This window comes from Salvelinus sp. IW2-2015, linkage group LG5 (assembly GCF_002910315.2).
Source record: "Salvelinus sp. IW2-2015 linkage group LG5, ASM291031v2, whole genome shotgun sequence".
Lineage (NCBI taxonomy): Eukaryota > Metazoa > Chordata > Actinopteri > Salmoniformes > Salmonidae > Salvelinus > Salvelinus sp. IW2-2015.
The window spans coordinates 33,385,732-33,393,394 of record NC_036844.1 but is presented as its reverse complement, the minus strand read 5'-3'; positions in this window follow the sequence as shown (position 1 = coordinate 33,393,394).

Sequence of the window (7,663 nt, the reverse complement as noted above, 5' to 3'; positions counted from 1 at the left end):
CACCCCTACCAGATACACACCAACACACACACCTGACCAAATACCACACCAACACACTAACTGACCAGATACAACACACACACACCTGACAAATACACACCAACACACTACTAAACCAGATACACACCAACACACACACCTGACCAAATACACACCAACACACACCTGACCAAAATACACACCAACACACTACTAACCAGATAACACACCAACAACACACTAACGCAAATACACACCAAACACACTACTGACCAGATACACACCAACACACACCTAACCAGATACCACCACCAACACACACCCTGACCGATACACACCAACCACACACCTACCAAATACACACAACACATCTACTAACCAGATACACACCAACACACACCTAGACCAAATACACCCAACACACACCTAGCAAATACACACCAACACACACCTGACCAGATAACACCAACCAACACACATACTAACCCAGATACACACCAACACACACTGACCAGATACACACCAACACAGAACACCTGACCAAAGATTACACACCAACACACACCTGACCAAATACACACCAACACACACCTGACCAGAAACACACCAACACACTACTAAACCAGATACACACCAACACACTACTAACGCAAGATACACACCAACACACACTACCAGATACACACAACACAAACACCTGACCAGATACAACCAACACACACCTGACCAGTACACACCAACACACTACTAACCAGATACACAACCAACACACTAACTCACCAATACACACCAACACACACCTGACAATACCACACCAACACACAACCTGACCAGATACACACCCAACACACACCTGACCAGATACACACCAACACATAGACAACCTACTGATCAGATACACACCAACACACACCTGACAGCAGATAACACACCAACACACACCTGGACCAAAATACACACCAACACACACTGACCAGATACACACCAACACACTACTGATCAGATACAACACGCACAGACCACTACTGACCCAAGATACACACCAACACACACCTGACCAAATACACACCAACACACACCAACACACTACTGACCAGATACACACCAACACACACCTGACCAGATACACACCTTGTTAGACATCATTGCCTAGTTTTTCACTCACACACGCGCACACACACACACACATGCACAGCCCCATCACAGATGTGAGAAACGTCAGATTAGCATTGATCTGTGCCTTCTAGCTCCACAACCCCAAATATCAGCCAGCTCTCTGCCTGGGCGGCCTGCCACCCTACACCACAACACACATCTACACACCAACACTCTCTTCTGGCAATCATTCTTAAAGTGGCAATCAGGAGTTGAAACAATAACAAATCGCACTCCCCACCCTTTTCGGTTAAAAAGCAAGAGAAATGTAACCACTCAAACTCAGACAGCGATATGGATGCAAGGACAGACCATCCATGATATCAAAATTATAGTTCTAACCATGTTTTGAGGCTAAACAGTGTTTGTTTCCATTTTTTTTGTTTACAAACATTGCAGTGAAACAAGGTTATATTTTGGGTTCTGATGGGGTACGACAGTTGAACTAAGCTCATGAGGCATTTATAACATAAATTATTCAAGAATCATATGATTTTTTACATGATCATTATCATCATCACCATCATCATGATGATGTAGCAAGTACCACTTTGCTTCTTGAAAGTCCAAAATACATAAAATCTATGAAATAACACGTATGGAATCATATAGTAATCAAAAAAGTGTTAAACAAATCAAAAAATATTTAATATTTGAGATTCTTCAGATAGCCACCCCTTACCTTGATGACAGTTTTGCAAAGAGAAACGACAGTCCATCATTACTTTAACATTTACATTACATTTAAGACATGAAGGTCAGTCAATACGGAACATTTCAAGAACTTTGAAGATTTCTTCAAGTGCAGTCTCAAAAACCATCAAGCGCTCTCATGAGGACCGCCACAGGAATGGAAGACCCAGAGTTACCTCTGCTGCAGAAAATAAGTTAATTAGAGTTACCAGCCTCAGAAATTGCAGCTCAAATAAATGCATCACAGAGTTCACAAAGTAACAGACACGTCTCAACATCAACTGTTCAGAGACAGTGTGAATCAGGCCTATATGGTCGAATTTCTGCAAAGAAACCACTACTAAAGGACYCCAATAAGAAGAAAATACTTGCTTGGGCCAATAAACACGAGCAATGGACATTAGACCGATGGTCTGGAGTCCAAATTGGAGATTTTTGGTTCCAACCGACGTGCGTTTGTGAGACGTGAGGTGGGTGAATGGATGATCTCCGCATGTGTATTTCCCAKCGTAAAGCATGAAGGAGGGGGTGTGATGGTGTGGGGGTGCTTTGTTGATGACACTGTCTGTGATTTATTTAGAATTCAAGTCACACTTAACCATCATGGCTACCACAGCACTCTGCAGCGATACACCATCCCATCTGGTTTGGGCTTAGTGGGACTATAATTTATTTTTCAACAGGACAATGACCCAACACACCTCGAGGCTGTGTAAGGGTTATTTGACCAAGAAGGAGAGTGATGGAGTGCTGCATCAGATGACCTGGTCTCCACAATCCTGCCCTCAATCCAATTGAGATGGTTTGGGATGAGTCAGACCGCAGAGTGAAGGAAAAGCAGAAAAGTTCTCAGCTTATGTGGGAACTCCTTCAAGAATGTTGGAAAAGCATTCCAGGGGAATATGGTTGAGACAATGCCAAAAGTGTGCAAAGCTGTCATCAAGGCAAAGAGTGGCTATTTGAAGAATCTCAAATATAAAATATATTTTGATTTGTTTAACTTCTCTAGGTTAGGGGGCAGCATTTGGAATTTTGGATGAAAAGCATGCCCAAATTAAACTTCCTGCTTCTCGGGCCCAGAAGATATGATATGCATATAACTGGTAGATTTGGATGGAAAACACTCTAAAGTTTCCAAAACTGTTAAAATAGTCTGTGAGTATAACAGAACTGATTTGGCAGGCGAAAACCTGAGAAAAATCCATTCGGGAAGTAGTTTTCTTTTTGGTTTTGTAGTTTTCTATTCAATGCCATTACAGTATCCATTGACTTAGGACTCAAATTGCAGTTCCTATGCCTTCCACTAGATGTCAARAGTCTTTAGAAATTGTTTCAGGCTTGTATTCTGAAAAATTAGGATGTAAGAGCAGTCTGAATGAGTGGACCCTAAAGTGTCACAGAGCTTTTTCATGCGCTCGCCCGAGAGAGTGCCTTTCTTGTTAACCTTTTATATTGACGACGTTATTGTCCGGTTGAAATATTATCGATTATTTAGGCTAAAAACAACCTGAGGATTGAATATAAACATTGTTTGAAATGTTTCTATGAACTTTACCGATACAATTTTGATTTTTTGTCTGCCTGTTTTGACTGCGTTTGAGCCTGTGGATTACTGAAGAAAACGTACGAACAAAACTGAGGTTTTTGGATATAAAGAGACTTTATCGAACAAAATAAACATTTATTGAGTAAATGAATGTCTGCTGAGTGCACCCATATGAAGATCATCAAAGGTAAGGGATTCATTTTATCTGTATTTCTGACTTGTGTAACTCTTCTACTTGGCTGGTTACTGTTTGTAATGATTTGTCTGCTGGGCTATGTTCTTAAATAATCGTAAGGTATGCTTTCGCCGTAAAGCATTTTTAAAATCTGACACCGTGGTTGGATTCACAAGAAAGTTTAATCTTTTTAAACCTATTGTAAATATGTTTTGTTTTCTGAATTTTTTATAATGAGTATTTCTGTATTTGAATTCGGCGCCCAGCAGTTTTCACTGGCTGTTGAAGAGGGTGGGAGGCTAACGTCTCACATACCCAAGAGAGGTTAACACTTTTTGGTTACTACATGATTCCATATTGTTTTTTCAATTGTGTTTTTTGATGACTTCACTATTATTCTACAATGTATAAAATAGTAAAAATAAAGAAAAACCCTTGAATGAGTAGTGTGTTCTAAAACTTTTGACCGGTAGTGTATATGTGGACCTTCCACTAGACTCTCCAGCCCCTAACGCCCAGCACCCTCAACCCCTCCAGAGCCTCTGCTGAGCCCCCTTCCCTTTCCAATCCCCCACCACATCTCTCACCCAGTGGATGAATGAAGAGCCTTCAGCCAGTCAGCCAGGTGACTTTGTCTCTTTGACCTGTTCTGGCCCACTGCTCTCCTTATCTAGTGATTCATCCTCAATAACTCTCACAGTATTTGCCTGACATTTTAATTAAAATACTACTACCCCTTCCTGTGATAAAAAGGGTGGCGTCACAGAGCACGGCCCACACTACACTGCGCTGGCCTACTACCTGACCACCTCGCCTACCAACACACACACACACAACACACACACACACACACACACACACACACACACCACACACACACACACACACACACACACACACACACACACACACACACACACACACACACACACACACCACACACCACACACACACACCACACACACACACAGAGTAACAGAGATGGGGTGAAAGAGAAAAAAGAAAAGGGGAACAGAAAGAGTTGTGGTGGGGGAAAGAGATATGTCAGAGAAAGATGGAGAGAGACGATGAGACAGAAAAAGAGTTGTGGTGGGGGAAAGAGAAAGAGGAGAAAATGAGAGGGATCTCAATCATGTCTGTCACTTTCATGATGACGTCTCACAGCTGGAAAGAAACAGTAGTAAAACAATGAAATGGCTTCAAGAGGCGATTGTGGACCTCTGTGTTGGTTTGGGTCAGAATGGAGCTGCCTCTGGCTTGAGAAAAGCCTTAACCTGCCAAAGAGATCCCTGCCTCAGTAAAACAACTGACTACTCCAATATATTAGATATAGCTGCATGTAGACATTAAAGGTTTCAAATCCAAAATAGCAAAACACATTCAATATGGCAAAATGTATGGGTTCTAGAAGCAAATGTGTTCCCCATGAGGTGATGGAAACATACATTTTGAGTGCAGGCTAAATGGAGCTAATCAAACGTTACAGATTTCCATATAATGTCTTGCTAAAGAAATATTGTGTCTCATTGGAACCAAATTCCTTGTATGGATGTGGCATGTGGACTTTTACCCTTCTGTTCTGCTCTGCTCTGTTCTGTAGGTGAAATTAAACTGGTCCAAAACCTAGGGGGGAAAAAATGACAACGTTGACCAAAACAATGCATCTTCACAACAAGGAATGAACCCTTAAGGATATAGCTAGGTCTATAAAAACATCTCCACAGAGACATGTTGAAACAGTATTTCCATCATTTCTTGTAATAAGGAGGTTCCATCTGAGGTCATGTGCTAACTTACTATCAAGGAACCAAGCAGAGCCTGACAGAAGGTAATGGGAATCAATGGGACAACAGCCTGATGCCAGTCTGGCATGCAGCCATCAATATCAATCATTGTTATTACTGATAATGTCTCCATGCAACCCCGATAAATGTCAGTGCAGCCTCAGCCAACTACAAACCAGCCAGATCTCTCTTCTTTAAGAAAGGATATTATGAGGTACTTAAAAACGCACATTATTTTGTATCAAGTATTGACAGTGAAGGTGATGATATGGAAATCAATCAAGAGAGAGGTAAGGTTAGATATTTGACYGTGAAAAGGGGGGTCAGATGAGAGTTTCCTAGTGTACCTTCCGTAGGTTCCTCTCCAGGACTAGCTGGTGTGTAGAACAGCCTGGACACCACAGGAGCCAAGTCTTTTTGGGCAGAGGCAGAGCAGGAGGAACACGTCAGGTGCATGTACACACACATACAACCCTGTGTTATTAGCCAAGCAGAATATCATCTTCTCCTCATTAGCAAATGTTCTCCATGACTACATCAGCCCATTTTCCATCTGTCCTGTAGAGAGTGAGACGAACCTTCCCTAAAGAGATGGAACATTGTCTAATTACCCTCCACAGTCAGTTTCCTAACAACCTGTTCCTTAACACACTGCCGATGAGGGTTTCTCCTCCGCAGCATGGCAGGGACTATTCCATGAGAAGTGGCCAGAGAGGGTGGGTTGGAGGGAGCTGGGCTCTGGATGCATGATGTTGGACCTCAGAGGGGGTTCAGCTCCCCTCCTGGAGGGCAGTACTCTGAACACCATGTTAATGGTGGCAGGTGTGAGGATTCAAAGGGAACCCGATAGCTCCTAACTGTCCCGTGCTGGCCTGGGAGGGGGGGTGGCAGATACAGGTCCTCCCCAGTGGGATACGCGGTGCGTCATTGCCATAGGGTCCATGGACATAGGGAACATCAGTGCTCCAAGATGCAGCTCAGAGGACGTGTCATACTCTCCTCACACTGGGACACTACTCTGTCGGGAGGACAGACAATATTCTATCGGGAGGACAGACACTACTCTGTCGGGAGGACAGACACTACTCTGTCGGGAGGACAGACACTACTCTGTCTAGAGGACAGACACTACTCTGTCGGGAGTACAGACACTATTCTATCGGGAGGACAGACACTACTCTGTCGGGAGGACAGACACTATTCTATCGGGAGACAGACACTACTCTGTCTAGAGAACAGACACTACTCTATCGGGAGGACAGACACTATTCTATCGGGAGGACAGACACCACTCTGTCGGGACAACAGACACTACACTATCGGGAGACAGACACTACTCTGTCTAGAGAACAGACACTACTCTGTCTGAGGAACAGAACACTACTCTGTTATACAGCAGGGCTGTCGACTAAGACACTTGAATGCTTATTCTGTGGAAAATGACTGAAGGTGTTGGGGTATCTGGTGCTGAAGTGTTGGGGTATCTGGTGCTGAAGTGTTGGGGTATCTGTGCTGAAGGTGTTGGGGTATCTGGTGCGAGCGTGTTGGGGTATCTGTGCTGAAGGTGTTGGGGTATTTCTGTGCTGAAGGTGTTGGGGTATTGGTGCTGAAGGTGTTGGGGTATCTGGTGCTGAAAGTGTTGGGGTATCTGGTCTGAAGTGTTGGGGTATCTGGTGCTGAAGGTGTTGGGGTATCTGGTGCTGAAGGGTTGGGTATTGGTGCTGAAGGTGGGGTATCTGGTGCTGAAGGTGTTGGGGTATCTGGTGCTGAAGGTGTTGGGGTATCTGGTGCTGAAGGTGTTGGGTATCTGTGCTGAAGGTGTTGGGGTAATCTGGTGCTGAAGGTGTTGGGGTATCTGTGCTGAAGGTGTGTGGGTATCTGGTGCCTGAAGGTGTTGGGGTATCTGGTGCTGAATGGTTGGGGTATCTGGTGCTGAAGGTGTTGGGGTATCTGGTGCTGAAGGTTTGGGGTATCTGGTGCTGAAGGTGTTGGGGGCATCTGGTGCTGAAGGTGTTGGGTATCTGGTGCATTATGTGCTGTCTACAGGGTTTTCAGTTTTAACGTACCAGGAGAGAAACTCTTTACTGTTAAGACAGCTCATTTCGTGGCCAATGTTCTATTTGAAATTGCACAACCCCATTGTTCCCATAGGGTTGCTAGTTCAAATCCTAGGAAGCCAAGGTGCCATTGAGGAAGACACTCAGATTTAAAAAAAATATATATATTATTTCACCTTCATTTAACCAGGTAAGCAAGTTGAGAACAAGTTCTCATTTACAACTGCGACCTGGCCAAGATAAAGCAAAGCAGTGCGACACAAACAACAACACA